General features: G+C 38.6%; 1 non-coding gene across 1 annotated transcript; it reads right to left on the bottom strand.

The window, feature by feature from the left end:
* Positions 1 to 2,201: 2,201 nt before the first annotated feature.
* LOC125165093 (U6atac minor spliceosomal RNA) lies at positions 2,202 to 2,323 on the bottom strand. The gene has a single exon (XR_007151979.1). It is a non-coding gene; the product is annotated as a U6atac minor spliceosomal RNA (small nuclear RNA).
* Positions 2,324 to 17,239: the final 14,916 nt, after the last annotated feature.

Raw genomic sequence — 17,239 nt, 5'->3', positions numbered from 1 at the left:
CCCTAAAGTGAATGTTTATGTTGTTGCTTTTGGATAGAATGTTCCCTATATATCTACGAAGTCTGGTCTAATGTGTTAAGGCCAGTGTATCCTTATTTATTTTCTGTCTTTATGATCTATCCATTAATGTATATCGGATATGCACGTTCTTGACTATTGTTATGCAGCATTCTGTTTCTCCCTTTACATTTTTTTAAATGTTTGTTTATTTTTGAGAGAGAGAGTGAGAGAGAGAGAGAGAGAGAGCGAGCACGAGCAGGGGAGGGGCAGAAAGAGGAGACACAGAATCCGAAGCAGGCTCCAGGCTCTGAGCTGTCAGCACAGAGCCTGATGTGGGGCTGGAACCCATGGACTGTGAGATCATGACCTGAGTTGAAGTCGGACGCTAAACCAACTGAGCCACCCAGACACCCCTCTCTGTCTCTCCCTTTTAAGTTTAATATTTCCTTTACATATTTAGGTGCTACCGTGTTGGTTGCATAAATATTTACAAATTTTATATGTACGTGTTGGATTGACCCATTCATCATTGTATAATGACCTTCTTTGTCTGCTATTGCAGTCTTTGATTTAAAGTCCATTTTGTTTGGGGGCACCTGGGTGGCTCAGTCAGTTAAGCATCTGACTTCAGCTTGGGTCATGATCTCATGAGCCCCGCGTTGGGCTCTGTGCTGACAGCTTGGAGCCTGGAGCCTGCTTCGGATTCTGTGCCTCCTTCTCTCTCTCCACCCCTCCCCCACTCACAGTCTGTCTGTCTGTCTCTCTCAAAAATAAATAAACATTAAAAAAATTAAAAAATAAATAAATAAAAAATAAAGTCCATTTTGTCTGATATAAGTGTAGCTACCCCAACTTTCTTTTCATTTCCATTTCCATGAAATATCATTTTCCATCCCTTTGATTTGTGTGTGTGCTTAAAGCTGAAATATGTCTTCGAAGGTAGCATATACTTAGGTTTTTTTTTTTTTAAACCATTAAAGCACAGTGTCTTATGAATGGAAAATGTACTCCATTTACAATTTGAATTACTTATTACAATTTGAATTATTTCCCGACTGTTTTGTAATTCTTCTCTATTTCTTATTGTCTTATTCCCTTAATTTGTCGTTTGCTGACTTTGTCCAGCAGTATGAATACACACTTTAATCTTTTGTTTACTATAAGCTTGTTATGTGCTTACCAGGAGACTTACATATAACAACTTAGGTTTGTAACAGTCATTTTGATAACAACTTAAGTTTAAATGTATTCTAAAGTTCTATATTTATACTCCCTTCACCATAGTTGGTTTTTGATGTCACATTTTCTATCTTTTTATATGGTACATCTATTGTTTTTACTTTTTTTTTTTTTATTTATTTTTTTTTTCAACGTTTATTTATTTTTGGGACAGAGAGAGACAGAGCATGAACGGGTGAGGGGCAGAGAGAGAGGGAGACACAGAATCGGAAACAGGCTCCAGGCTCCGAGCCATCAGCCCAGAGCCTGATGCGGGGCTCGAACTCACAGACCGCGAGATCGTGACCTGGCTGAAGTCGGACGCTTAACCGACTGCGCCACCCAGGCGCCCCTGTTTTTACTTTTTAAAAACATTTTTTTAATGTTAATTTATTTTTGAGAGAGAGGGAGACAGAGTGCAAGTGGGGAAGGGCAGAGAGAGAGGGAGACACAGAATCGGAAGCAGGCTCCAGGCTATGAGCTGTCAGCACAGAGCCCGACGTGGGGCTCGAACTCACGAACCATGAGATCATGACCTGAGCCAAAGCCGGACGTCCAACTGACTGAGACACCCAGGCACCTCTTACTTCCTTTTTTAAAGTTTTTATTTAAATTTCAGTTGCCATACAGTGTAATATTAGTCTAAGGTGTATAGTATAGTGATTCAACCCTTCCATACCTCACTCAGTGCTCATCACAAGTGTGCTCCTTAATCCCCATCACCTATTTTCCCCATCCCCCCCCACCTCCCCTTTGGTAACCATCAGTTTGTTCCCTATTGTTAAGAGTCTGTTTCTTGGTTTTCTTCTCTCCCTCTTTTTCCCTTTGCTCATTTGTTTCTCAAATTCCCCATATGAGTTAAATCATATGGTATTTGTCTTTCTCTGGCTGACTTACTTCACTTAGCACAATACTCCCTAGCTCCATCCATGTTGTTGCAAATGGCAAGATTTCATTCTTTTTCATGGCTGAGTACTATTCCATTATATGTGTAGATGCCACAAAGTAGGTGGTAATGCCTTAACTGTATGCGTGTTGTGAGGCCCAGGGGCCTCTTCGATCCTTGTCAAGGGCAGTGCTAACCTTCTCTCTTTTCATACAGTGTGTGTGTGTGTGTGTGTGTGTGTGTGTGTGTGTGTACACACCACCTTTTCTTTATCCATTTATCAGTCCATGGACATTTGGGCTATTGCCATACTTTGGCTATTGTTGATAATGCTGCTATAAACATTGAGGTACATGTATCCCCTTGAATTCTTATTTTTGTATTCTTTGGGTAAATACCTTGTAGTGCAATTGTTGGTCATAAGGTCGTTCCATTTTTAACTTTTTGAGGAACCTCCACACTGTTTTCCACAGTATCTACTGCAGTTTGCATTCCCACCAGCAGTGTAAGAGGGTTCCCCTTTCTCCACATCTTTGCCAGCACCTGTTGGGCTTTTTTGGTTGATTTTAGCCACTCTGACAGGTGTGAGGTGATGACTCCTTGTGGTTTTGATTTGTATTTCCTTGATGAAGAGTGCTATTGAGCATCTTTTCATGTATCTATTGGCCATCTCTTTGTCTTCTTTGGAGAAATTTCTATTCACGTCTGCTGCCCTTTTTTAAATTGGATTGTTCACTTTTGTGTGTTGAGTTTTATAAATGGTCTCTATATTTATAAATGTTCTATATATTTTAAAGCGATACTAACCCTTTATCAGATATGTTGTTTGCAAATATCTTCTTCCATTCTGTAGGTTATCTTTTAGTTTTGTGCATGGTTTCTTTTGCTGTACAGATGCTTTTCATTTTAATATAGTCCCAAGAGTGTTTTGTTTCCCTTGCCTTAGGAGATATATCTAGAATGAACTCAATATGGCCAATGTCAAAGACACTACCGCCTGTGTTCTCCTCCAGGATTTTTATGGTTTCAGGGCTCACATTTAGGTCTTTTATCCATGTTGAATTTATTTTTGTTTATCACATAAGAAAGTGGTCCAGTTTCATTCTTTTGCATGTAGCTGGCCAGTTTTCCCAACACCATTAAAGAGATTCTTTTTCCCACTGGCTATTCATTCTTACTTTGTTGGAGATTAGTTGACTGTACAGTTTTGGGTTCATTTCTGGATTTTCTGTTTTGCTCTATTGATCTATGTGTCTATTTGTGTGCCAGTACCACAATGTTTTGATCACTATGACTTTGTAATTTAAGTCCAGAATTGTGATGCCTTCAGCTTTGCTTTTCTTTAAGATTGATTTGGCTATCCAGGGTCTTTTGTGGTTCCATACAAATTTTAGGATTCTTTGCCTAGCTCTATAAAAATTGTTGTTGGTGTTTTGATAGGGATTGCATTAAATAAGTAGATTATTTTGCACAGTGTAAGTATTTTAACAATATTCTTGCAATCCATGGTCATGGAATATCTTTCCATTTCTTTGTGTTATCTTCAGTTTCTGTCATCAGGGTTTCCTAGTTTTCAGAGTACAGATCTTTCACCTCTTTGGTTAGGTTTGTTCCAAGGTATCTTACTGTTTTTGGTGCAGTTGTAAACGGGATTGATTCCTGTTTCTCTTTCTGCTGCTCCATTATTGGTGTATAGATATACAACAGATTTTTGTACATTGATTTTGTATCCTACAACTTGACTGAACTTGTTTATCAGTCCTGCAGTTTTTGGTGGAGTCTTTTTCAGTTTTACATAAAGAGTATCATGTCATCTGCAAATAGTCAAAGTTTGACTTCCTCCTTGCCAATTTGGATGCCTTTTATTTCTTTTTGTTGTTTGATATGAAAAACTATGTCAACAAATTGTACAACATTGAAGAAATGGATAAATTCTTAGAACCACATAAACGACCAAAACTCAAACAGGAAGAAATAGAAAACTTGAACAGACTGATAACCAGCAAAGGCATTGAATCAGTTATCAAAAAACCCCCGACAAACAAAAGTCCAAGACCAGATGGCTTCACAGGTGAATTCTACCAGACGTTTAAAGAAGAGTTAATACATACTCTTCTCAAACTATTCCATAAAGTAGAAATGAAGGAAAGCTTCCAAATTCATTCTATGAGGCCAGCATTTCCTGATACCAAAGCCAAATAAAAACGTCACTAAAAAAAAAGAACTATGGGTCAATATCCCCGATGAACAGGATGCAAAAATTCTCAATAAATACTAGCAAACCGAATCCAACAATACGTTTAAAAAAATCATTTGCCACAATCAAGTGGGGGTTTTACTCCTGGGTTGCAAGGCTTTTTCAGTATTTGGAAATCAATCAATGTGCTACACCACATTAGTAAAAGAAAGGTTAGGGACCATAAGATTATTTCAATAGATGCAGAAAAAGCATTTAACAAAGTACAACGTCCATTTATGATAAAAACCTCAATAAGGTAGGTTTACAGGGAGCCCACCTAACATAATTAAAGACCATATATGAAAAACCCTCAGCTAATATTCTCAATGGGGAAAAACTGAGAGCTTTTCCTCTATAGTCAGGAACAAGACACAGCAATCCACTTTTATCACTGTTATTTAACATAGTACAGGCAACAGGTTTTAAAATATGAAAATATATACAGTTCTTTGGACTACAACTGAAAAAAACCTTCTGACCTAGAAGACAGATGATTTAGACATATCCACTGGTAAATGCTGCAAAAGTTGGGGCTCTGGTCGAGTGTATAAGCTTCCTTCAGGGAGATAGCAGAAAAATGCGGTGAGGTAGAGAGAGGGCACAAAGATGGTATCCCCTCTCTCTCCCCCCAGAGACATGGTAGAGACATGGTATCCCCATAGCTTATGCCCGCTGATAAGAACTGTAGACTCTAGATATACGGCAAACCTAAAGTTTGCCCCTTTAGCTGAAGTTCCAGGATAAGCAAAGAGGTCTCCTTCACAGAAAGTCTGGACGGGGGCAGGGGGGTGTTCTAGCCACTCTCTGTGCGGTACTCTCCGGGGGTGAGACATCCAAGAACTGTCTCTTCGTTTGCTACAGTCATCAGGGACCCAGGAATACCAGCTACCCTGGCTCCAGACCCAGGCAAAGTGGGTCGCAGATGCACCAGCAGGCCACCAGGCATAAAAACTAGGGGAACAGACATGTAGAAGAGTTCTCCTTGAATTGATACTGGTGTGGCCTAGAGTGAGAAAATAATGCCCACCTTCTGAGTTCTCTGGAAAGGTTTACGGTGAGAACTAAATGGGAGTTTAATTAGCAACCTTGTCTTCTGTTTGATAAGCTGATAGGCCTCTTTTGGAGGAAGATTGAGTTCCTGGTTTTTTGTTTTTGTTTTTTAAGTTGGTGTTTTTGTTTTTGTTTTTGTTTTTTTGCCTCTTGACACACTCTTGAGTGCGGTTGATATTTAGTGCTTCTTTCTGTATTGGTCCTGGTCCTATGGGACCTGTGAGCATAATGCCACCGGAGCCCGGTGATTTGCAGCAGCTGCGAAAGTTAGGATATCAACTCCTTTCTGGGAGATATTTTCAAGTTGGAGGAAGGCAGAGAGAGGTCACAAAGAGAGTGTCTACCAGCCTCCGTTTCTTGAGAGCGACTCTGTGGGCCCTGAGATGTGTTCCAGACTGGAAGCCTACCCTTCAGGCCAAATCTCCTGGACAAGCAACTCTTTCTAAGAAAGACGGGGCTGTGTTTCCATCTGTCATCTCTGTAGGGTCCGTGGTGTGAACTGCCAAGAACTGTCTCTGATTATTAGAGTTCCACGTGTCTCAGGAGCCCAACCCCCCTTCTTGGGCTCCAGAGCCAGGTAATCCGTGAGTGTCTCCTGGGTGGCAGCTGCCATAATAATGGCAACAGAAGTAGAAGATGTCACCTGGCAAAATCACGCCTGCCAGCATTAGCAAGACAGAGGGAGAACGTAAATATGGTGCCCTTCGGTGGGGAAGTAGAAATGGTCCCTGCCAGGGAAAAACAAACAAAGGGGTGCCCATGGCTGTAGCAAGGGAGAGAGCAAAAATAGTGCCGGCCAACACCTTCATCTCTGGAGAGTGTCCTAACAGGCCCCTGATCCTCTGGCTGATGCTTTAAGTTTAGCAAAATAATTTCTTCCACATGTTTTCTGAGGGCTTTTCCAATGTCTTCTTTTGTGCTGAGGCCAGGAAAGGAGTGAGTCTGAGAACAAGCCCCTGAAAAGCAGTTTCTTAATTTGTTAGAGCCCTTTGAGTTTTGTGGATGGAAGTCCCATTGGTTTTCCAAGGCCGATGTGATAGGGACTCTGCTGTCAGGGGCAAGGCTTATAAGCTGAGATATCTGATGTGTGGTACAACATTTGTCTCCTTAGGGAGAAGCTCTGGGTTTGTGAGTTCCCTCCCGATCATGGATCACAATACCAGAGTGGGGTTTACGGTGGGGTTTAAAGTCTCGGCCTCCTCTACCGCCATGATGTGGACCTTTTGGGGATTGCCAGTGTGAAGGAGCTGCTTAGCTAGTTTTCAAGTGTTTTTCGGGTGAAATTGTTCCCTATGTAGTTGTAGATTTGATGTGCTCATGAGAGAAGGAGTTTCAAGATATTCTTACGTCGTCAGCATGTTGGACTGCCTCCAAGATGGACTTTTTTGTAAATTTTCTTTGAAGAAAGACTCTTTAAAAATAAATGCTTTCATTTTGATATAACTTAGACTTTTCAAATTGTAAACATAATACAAATGACCTTTGTATACACTTGACCAACTTTCACCTTTTATAATCATGGTACAGTCGTCAAAACTAAGAAATTAACATGAGTGCATTACTATGAACTAAAATCTAGATTTTATTTGGATTTCACCCATTTTCCCACTAATGTCCTTTTTCTGTTTCAGGATCGGATCCAGAGTACCACATTACATTTTGCCTGCCATATTTGGGTTTTGTCATTAACCGATTTTTTCCATTTCTTCTATTAGCGTTTAGTTATATGGTCTAATTACCTCTGAATGTTCAGCTTTGAACAAAGAAACTTCTCATACTTTCTGGAATAAGCCGGTTCTTTATACTTGGTTAACATACTAAACTGAGTCACTTTCTGTGATTGTGACCTAAAATCTGTTAGAAGTTGGGAGGTACCTATTAACAATGACAACTTTTGTTTTAGAATAATGGATCTGTAGCTCTTTGTATGTTTATTTATTTTGAGAGAAAGCAAGAGCGTGAGTTGGGAAGGGATAGAGAGGGAAAGAGAGAATCCCAACTTGGGGAGGGACAGAGAAAGAGGGAAAGACAGAATCTTAAGCAGGCTCCTCACTGTCAGTGCGGAGCCCGTTGCGGGGCTCGATCTCATGAGATCATGACTTGAGCCAAAATCAAGAGTCAGACGCTTAACCGACTGAGCCAGCCAGGTGCCCCAGATCTCTGGCTCTTTCGATTGGCGGTTAGGTTACAGGGCCAGTTATCTGTCTGGAGTCTCCTAGTGTGTGATGAAATCTGTGTCATCTGCATAGGTGAGAAAATGCATCCTCTATTTTTTATGGTAGAAGGAAAGATGCCCCACTTTAGGCAAGTTCCTGTAAGAGGAGTCAAGAAGGACTGTCGGAATGTTGAGCTAGCCTGTTATCTTAAAGATGAGGAAATTGGGCCCCCAAATCCTGAGTCTGCCCAGGTGATACAGCTAGGAGATGGTAATGCTGGCATCAAGCTACACAACCTGTTGTCCAGTCTGCTGTCACTGTCCCTTCCACACTTTTTTTTTAAAGTTGATTTATTTCTTTATTTTGAGAGAGAGAGAGCATGTGAGCAAGCATGCACAAGTGGGGTGAGGGGCAAAGAGAGAGGGAGACAGAGAATCCCAAGTAGGCTCCTCACCATCCACACAGAACCCAATGTGGGGCTCGAACTCACGAACCATGAGATGGTGACCTGAGCTGAAATCAAGAGTCCGACGCGTAATCAACTGAGCCACCCAGGAGCCCCTGTTACTTCCACTCTTAAACTCCATCTACACTTGGCCTTATGTGTTTATGTGTGTGATAAATCAGTCATATTTTACATGCTGATTTAAATTTGGTTTCATATGCCTCTGTTCATCTTGACAGAAGAAACAGACGTTAAAGCAAGCATTCTGATTGCTTTCTCTGCCTCTTAACTTCAATTTTACTATAGCACACCCAGTAGGACAAAAATCACATTTAAAGACTTGATTACAAGCTATTAATTTGCAAACAAAAAGTATAGGCTTTAAGATTTTTTCAGTAGGTCAGCTAGGTCACTAGACTGCGGGAAGTTTTTTCCCAGCTTTCTTTAGGCGTAACAGGTCATCTTTCACAGTTGATTACTGCGGTCACCAGTGTCACATTTTCCTCTTCGCCTCGCCCACTCAGGACCTATTGTCCTTGATGTCTACAGCCCAGTGACACTCAAATTTGCCAGAATTGGAGGCAGTATTGTTACATTCAGTGTTTGAGGACTTTCATTCTTGAAAACAAATGCTAAAAATAGTTTTCAGAAGTCTTTCCTTGTAAGTCACTTTAAAAGTTCTGAAATAAGACTGTTCATATTCAACCATACCATTCTCTAATCTGTACTCCAGTACTTTCTGTCATTTAAACACATTGTTCTTTTTCCGTCAAATGATAGGCATTTTGGAAGTGTTCGTTTCTTTCCTGTAATGAAGACACTGTCATTGGAGACCGATCATTTGGATGGGCTGTAGCTCTTTGTGACAGAACATCAATCACTCTTCTGTTCTGGAGAGTCACCATTATAATTCCCCTTGTTAACTGCCAAGAGATGTCAACAGCGATTCTATATAATGCCATTCCTTCTGTCCTGATGACCCTAGATAAGTGTCACTTGCTTTGACCCGTGACCATTTTATTATCTGGCTTCTGAGTGTCTGATAGCTTCATTTGGCCAAATACTGATCCCTTCTGGAACAGTTAGAAAGGATAGTTCCCATTGTCTCTGGCTTTCAAGCCTTTCATTGTGTATTGTTCAGAGAGAACAATAAGCTTCCTCTCTTCCGTCATGTTCTATACCACAGAGCATTACTATTTTTCTTATCAAAACACAAAGCCTAGATTGTTAAATAATTGTTTTTTTCTATTTTTGAAATCCATGCCAATTTCTATTGTTTTCTGCATAGTATATTACTTTCTGGCTTGTTCTCTCTGCCAAGAGCTTTATTGCTTTATTTATTATTTGATGTTACAACTGCAAAGTCCTTCCCCTCACGTCTTCCAAAATCTGGTGTTTCTACAGAGTTTTGCCCTTAATCTCATCTTTGAGGCAGAAGACACATCGTTCTCAGAACATCTCACATTTAAATTTCCTATAAATATCCTAGGTTAAATTCTCTTTCTTCTTAATATTTTGATATTCTATTGTTCATTCTTTGCCCACCATCATTTGCATTCAATAATTATTTTGACCTTCTCATGTACCACACCGGACCAGATACCAGTAACATCACATGGGAGAAGACAGACCCAACCCATGTCGTCATGGGGCTAACAGCCCAGTGAGAGGGACAGACCAGATTTAATTTTTCATTCAGTAAAATTTCATTTGTTAGTACTAACTCTCTCGTTGATAACAGTTAACATCTCTGAATCGAAAACAAATAGCAACTAACCGACGACTGAAAAGTAAACAGCAGTGGGCAAGCGGGGAGAGAAACAAGAACTTCAGACACGACCAGGCCTAGTGACCAACATCCTGGAATTTTTTTAAATCTCCTGATTTTCACCCGAGGGTACCCTGGACACCTGTGTTGCAGAACCACGTAGTGGATGCAAAAAAGCAAACCCTCCCTGAGAGACGCTTCTTTTCTGGCCAGAGAACCAAGAACAGATGCCACTGTGAGCAAAAGAGTTCAGGGGAGTGCCTGTCGGTTATTTTCTTAGATTTTTTTCTCTCCTGGCCCACGCGTGTAGGAAAGTCACCTTGCAGATCTACTGTCCTTTGGTGGTGACATACACACCTGAAATCCAAGAGGAATCCTCTTTGTTGTCTGCAGAAGTGGGGGAGAAAAACCCCTGGGGAGTCTGAAAACCTCCGAAAAATCCAAGAGACAAGAGACTGGAAAGAGGCTTCTCTTAAATCTGTGTACGAATCTGCACAAGTACCAAGTTCATCCAGATCCGTGAATGCACAAAACAGGCCCTAAGAAGAACAGAAAAGGCTTGGAAAACTGAACTCTGTGGTGGTTAGGAAACGGCCCCTACAGAAGGCAAAAAGCAACTTGAAGTCTCATCCGAATCAGTATGATTGCCTGCTGAAACCCACAACAAGAATTCAGCATCCTAAAAGACCTAACCAGTACCCAGAGCTTCGCAACACAATTCTTAATATGTCCAGAGTATAATAAAGAATTACTTGATACTAAAAGAACCGGGAAAATATGACCATTTCTCAAGGGAAGGTCAATCAACAAAAGGCAACAATGAGATGACTCATATATTGGCATTAGGAGGCAAGATCTTTAAGGAGCTTTTAGAACTATGCTTGAGATACACAAAAGGAAATAAGTCTCCACAGAGAAATCGTTTCTGTTTTAAAACTGAACAAAATACTTTAGGACTGAAAAATACAACGTAATACAAAAAAAAAAAATTTTTTTTTAAAGAATGAATTGGATGGGCTCAATACCAGAATGGAGAAAGCAAGAAAAGACTACAGAAAATGATCCATGGAAGTTATCCGATCTGAATTTGAGAAAGAATAAAGATTTCAAACAAAAGTAACAGAGCCTCAGGGACCTATGGGATGATGTCAAATGTTCTAACCGTTATGTCATTTGAGTTCCAGAAGAAGAGAACGATTAGTGCAGAAAAACTATTTGAAAAAAAAGAAAAGAGAAAAAGCATGCTTAAAACTTGCCAACTGGGGGAAAACATAAACCTCAGCAAAATTGAATCAGGATCAATTCAAAGAAAACCATGCCAAGGTGCAAAATCAAACTGCAAAGGGAAGAAGGGTTTGGGGGAGAGGCAAAGTGGGGAGGGGAAAAAGGAAAAGAGAAAGATAAAAAACAGACTGAGGAAGAAAATAAAAACCATGAAAGAAGTAAATAAAAGTAACACATTATACAAGAAGAAAAATTTGAATTTTTGAGGATTTCCCAGCTGAAACCATAATTGGCCAGAAGATAGTGGAACATCTTTAAAGTATTGAAAGAAAAACATACCAACACAGAATTATATATGCATCAAAAATGTCCTTCAGAAATAAAGACAAAATATATTTTAAAATGAAAGAAACAAAATTGGACACCAACATGTGTTCTCTCGAAGATATGCTAAGAGAGCTTGTCCAGGCCAAGAGAAACTTGGAAATTTAGAAATGAAGAGCAGGAGAAATTATAAATATCTGGATAAATATAAACTACTTTTCTCCTTTTAGCTGCTGAAAATCCATATGGTTGAAAGCAAACAATTTATATTGTATAGTGAGGTTATCAATATGTATGTGGTTATAATAGATAGGATAATATAACAATAAACAGGGAGGGTAAAGAAATGGAATGGTTGTAAGGCTTTCACGTTTTGCTTAAAAGGAGAAATTAACTGTGACTAGACTATAAAGGAATACATATTGTAATACTTAGAGCTACCAGTAAAAAAAAAAAATGCCATGAAAGATAGTTAAAAAACATAAAAAAGAATTTAAATAGAATAGTAATGGGGGGGGCGCCTGGGTGGCTCAGTCCTTGTAGCATCCCATTTCAGCTCAGGTCATAATCTCGCAGTTCATGAGTTCGAGCCCTATGTCGAGCCCTGTGTCTGTGCTGACAGCTCAGAGCCTGGAGCCTGCTTTGGATTCTGTGTCTCCCTCTGTGTCTGCCCCTCTTCTGCTCACGCTGTCTCTCTCTCAAAAATAAACAGTAAAAAAATTAGAATAGTAATGAATATTCAAGTAAATCAATTAAAAAAAAATTTTGTTTTCAACATTTATTTATTTTTGGGACAGAGACAGAGCATGAACGGGGGAGGGGCAGAGAGAGAGGGAGACACAGAATCGGAAACAGGCTCCAGGCTCTGAGCCATCAGCCCAGAGCCCGACACGGGGCTCGAACTCACGGACCGCGAGATCGTGACCTGGCTGAAGTCGGACGCTTAACCGACTGCGCCACCCAGGCGCCCGTAAGTAAATCAATTTTAAAAGGCAGGAAAAACAAGATTGAAAATAATGGGGCAGATAGAAAACAAAATGTGGTAGACCTAAAACCAACATATCAATAGCATTAAATGTGAATAGTCAGGGCATACCCAGCAAAAGGCAAATATTCAGACTTGATTTGAAAATAAGACTTTACTATTATTTGCTGTCTACAAGAAACTCACTTTAAATGTAGTGGTAGTGTTAAGTTAAAAGTATGGGAAATGTCATATGCAAACACCAAAGCTTGAGGGGTCTTATTCTTCTATACAACATACATTTCAGAAAGGGAAAACTTACTGCAAAGGAAGATGAATTACATAATGATAAATGGTTAATTCAAGACCTAACAGAAGATCAAAGTGGAGCAAAATCTGATAGAATTACACTCAAGAGGCAACAAAAAATTCTGGGAGCTAATAAATTCAGCAAAGTAGCAGGATACATCAACAACATGTAAAAAAAAAACCTGTTGCATTTCTAAACACTAAAAATGAAAAAAATTAAGAAACCAATTCCATTTATGATAGAATAAAAATACTGAATAAATTTAAGCAGTAAAGCAAAGGACTTGTACACTGAAACTAAAAAGGAAGTTAAAGACACAAGTGAGCACATGTTTATGAATTAGAAGACTGAATATTGCTTCTAAATATTCTGAATATTGCTGAGATGACAGTACTTCCCGAAGTGATCTGTATATTCACTGCAACATTTCTCAAAATCCAATGACCTCTAAAAAAAAAAAAAACCAGAAAAGCCCATCATAAAATTTATGGGGAAATCTCAAGGACCCCGAATAGCCAAAACAGTTTCAAAAACGAACAAAGTTGGAAGAGTTACATTTACGGATTTCAAAGCTCCAGTAACTAGAACAGTGTGGTACTGGCATGAGGACAGACATTTAAATAAATGGAAACAACGGAAATCCCCAGAATAAGCTGTTGTGTATATGGAGAGTTGACTTTTGACAAGGGTGTCCAAATTATTTAACAGGCAAAGGACAGTCTTTTCATTAGCAGTGCCGGTAAAACTGGATATCCTTATGCAAAAAAAAATGAAGTTGGACCCTTCCCTTACACTATATACAAATATAAACTCAAAATGGGTCAAAGACCTAGGTGTAAATTTTGTTCATTTGTTTTGGTTTTTAGATTCCACATTTAAGTGAAATCCTATAGTATCTGTCTTTCTGTCTGACTTATTTCTCTTCTCATAGTACCCTCTAGGACCATCCCTGTTGTCCAAATGGCAAGATCTTTTGTTTGTTTGTTTATTTTTGAAAGACAGAGAGAGATGAAGAGAGAGAATCCAAAGCAGGCTCCACACTACCAGTGCTGAGCCTCATGTGGGGCTCAAGCTCACCACTGTGAGATCATGACCTGAGCTGAAATCAAGAGTCAGTCGCTTAACCAACTGAGCCATCCAGGTGCCCCACAAGTGGCAAGATCTTATTCCTTTTTATGGCTAATATTCACATGTATATGTATAAAACACATTTTATCCACTCATCTATCTATAGTTACTTGAACTATTTACATATCTTGGTCATTGTAAATAATGCTGCAGCAAACATAGGAGTGCATATATCTTTTCATAGTGTTTTCATTTTCTTTGGGTAAATTCCCAGTAGTGGAATTGCTGCAGCATAGAGTAGTTCTATTTTTAATTTTTTGATGAACTTCCATACTGTTTTCCACAATAGTCACATGAATTTACATTTCCATCAACAGTGGACCAGGGTTCCTTTTTCTCCACATCCTCATCAAGACTTGTTATTTCTCATCTTTTTGATGATAGCCATTCTGACAGGTGTGTGGTGATCTCTCATTGTGGTCTTGATTTGCATTTCCCTGTTGATTAGTGATGTGTTTGTTGGCCATGTATAGGTCTTTGAAAAAATGTCTACTCAGATGCTCTGTCCATTTTTTTTTCATCAGATTGGCTTTTTTGGTGTTGAGTTGTTAATGTTCTTTATATATTTTGGGTATTAACCACTTATCAGATATGATCTTTGCAAATATCTTCTCCCATCCACTGGGTTGCCATTTTGTTTTGTTGATGGTTTCCTTTGCTATGAAAACTCTTTTCGTTTTGGTATAGTCCCAATAGTTTACTTTTGCTCCTGTTTTTCTTGCCAGACATATTCATAAGTAAGTTGCTAAACATGATGTCAAGAAATTACTGCATATGCTTTCTTCTTTGAGTTTTATGGTTTCAAGTCTCACATTTAGGTGTTTAATCCATTTTGAGTTTATTTTTGTGTACATTGTAAGTGGTCTAGTTTCATTCTTTTGCATATTGCTATCCAGTTTTGCTTTCACCATGTACTGAAAAGACTGTCTTTTCCCATTTTATATTTTTGCCTCCTTTGTTGTAGATTATTTTACCACGTAGGTGTGGGTTTATTTCTGACCTCTCTGTCCTGTTCCATTGATCTGTATGTCTGTTTTTGTGCCTGTACCATACTGTTTTAATTACTCTAGCTCTGTATTAAATCATGAGATCTGGGATTGTGATAGTCCAGTTTTGTTCTTCTTTCTCAAGATTGCTTTACTTATTCAGGGTCTTTGTGGTGCCATACAACTTTTAGAATTATTTGCTAGTTCTGGGGAAAATGCTGTTGGTATTTGATAGGGGTTGTATTGAATCTGTGGATAGCTTTAGGTAGTATGGACATTTTAATAATATCCTTCCAATCCATGAGCATGGTATATCTTTTCATTTTTGTCATCTTTAATTTCTTTATCGATGTCCTGGGGCTTACAGAGTATAGGTCTTTCATTTCCTTGGTTCAGTTTACTTCTGTGTATTTTATTCTTTTTGATAAAATTGTAAAAGGGATTGTTTCCCTAATTTCTCCTTTTGCTACTTCATTATTAATGTATAGAAATTCAGATTTTTGTCTATGAATTTTGTATCCTACAACTTTACTGAATTCATTTATGCATTCTAATTGTGTGTGTGTGTGTGTGTGTGTGTGTGTGTGTGTGTGTGTAATGTTTAAAGTTTTCTACATATAGTATCATGTACTCTGCAAATAGCGACAGTTTTACTACTTGCTTAACAGTTTGGATGCCTTTTATTTCTTGTCTAGTTACTTCAGCTAGGACATCCAGTACTATGTTGAATAAAACTGAAGAGAGTGTATGTTCTTATCTTGATTTTGATCTTAGAGGAAAAGGTTTTATGTTTTTCACTATTGAGCATGATGTTAACTGTGGGTTTTTCCACATATAGCTTTTATTATTTTGAAGTATGTTTCATTTATTTTCAAAAAAGTTTTGTTTATTTACGTAGAGAGCCTGAGTAGAGGAGGGTCAGAGAGAGAGTGAGAGAGAAAGAGAATACTAAGCAGTCTCCACACTGTCATCATGGAGCCGGATACAGGGCTCAAACCCGTGAACGTGAGATCAAGATCTGATGTGAAACCAAGAGTCAGACGCTTAACCACCTGAGCCACCCAGGTGCCCCAAGGTGTGTCTCCTTTAAACCCACTTTGTTGAGAGTTGTTATAAAAAAATGTTGCATTTTGCCAAATGCTTTTTCTGCATCTATTAAGGTGATCATGTAATTTTAATCCTTCTTGTTAATGTGGTACATCACGTTGACTTGTGAATATTGAACCATCTTTGCACCCTTGGAATAAATTGCACTTAATTATAGTGAATGATTCTCCTAATGTATTGTTGAATTGGTTTGCTAATATTCTGGAGGCTTTTTTTTTCATTTATGCTCACCAGGAATAGTGTAGTTTTCCTTTTGTTGTATTGTTTTTGTCTGGAATTGTCATCCAGGTAATGCTGGTCTTGTAAAATGAATTTGGAAGTTTGCCTCTTTCTTTTATCTTCCTCTTCTGTGTTTTGGAATAGTTTGAGGAGAACAGGTGTTAACTCTTCTTTAAATGCTTGGTAGAATTTACCTGTGTCATGTGGTCCTAGACTTTTGTTTTGTAGGGAAATTTTTGATTACCAATTCAATTTCATTACTAGTAATCAGTCCAGATTGTCTACTTCTTCCTGACTCGATTTTGGAAGATTGCATGCTGGGAGAAATTTATTTTTTCTATGTTGACCAATTGGTTGGCATATAATTTTTTATACTCTTCTTTTATAATCATTTGTGTACTGTGGCGTCAGTTGTTTTCTTTCATATGTGATTTTGAGACCTTGAGTCCTTTTTTTCTGATAAATCTGGTGAAAGTTTTATCAATTTTACCTTTTCAAAGAACCAACACTTGTTTTTATTGATCTTTCCTTTTTTTGTCTCTATTTCCTTTATTTTTGCTCTGATCTTTATTATTTTTTCTTCTAACTCTGGGCTTTGTTCTTTTAATTTTTCTTGTTTCTTAAGATAAGCCTGTAACACCATAAACTTCCATCCTAGAATTGCTTTTGCTGCGTCCCAAAGGCTTTGGACCATTGTGTTTCCATATTTATTTGTCTCCATGTATTTTTTTTATTTCCTGTTTGTATAAAACCTTAATTAAAAATTTTTGATAACCTCTCATTGCTCCCCCACCCTGCCCCCCATTTTCACCAAAATATAAAACAGGAACATAAATTTTTATTCTTACTTTGCTTAATTTTTCTGTCATTTAGAAGACTGACTATTTTACTTTCTCCCTAGTCAAAATAACCACCAGCAGAGGTTGCTAGAATGCAGGCATCCCTCTCTAGAGAAATGAGGGAATTCTGCACTGTTCTGTCTTTGCTCTAACTGTCCCAGGCATGTGCCATGGGAAAGCATTTAATGGTAGGGATTTTTCAGAGAATGTTGAATGTTTGTGTGTATTCTACAGGATGATTTGTATACACTCTTAAAGACAAAAGACAAATAGTCTGGACACCTGACCGCTGGAGTGGATTCTTATCTCTTTTTCTGGATGTTAATGTATAAGGAAGGTTGAAAGAAATACATTTATTTCACTTTGTAGCCATCAG

The sequence above is a fragment of the Prionailurus viverrinus genome, chromosome B1 (genome assembly GCF_022837055.1).
Source record: "Prionailurus viverrinus isolate Anna chromosome B1, UM_Priviv_1.0, whole genome shotgun sequence".
Lineage (NCBI taxonomy): Eukaryota > Metazoa > Chordata > Mammalia > Carnivora > Felidae > Prionailurus > Prionailurus viverrinus.
The sequence above is the reverse complement of the archived record's forward strand: the minus strand, read 5'-3'. Positions and strand labels throughout refer to the sequence as shown.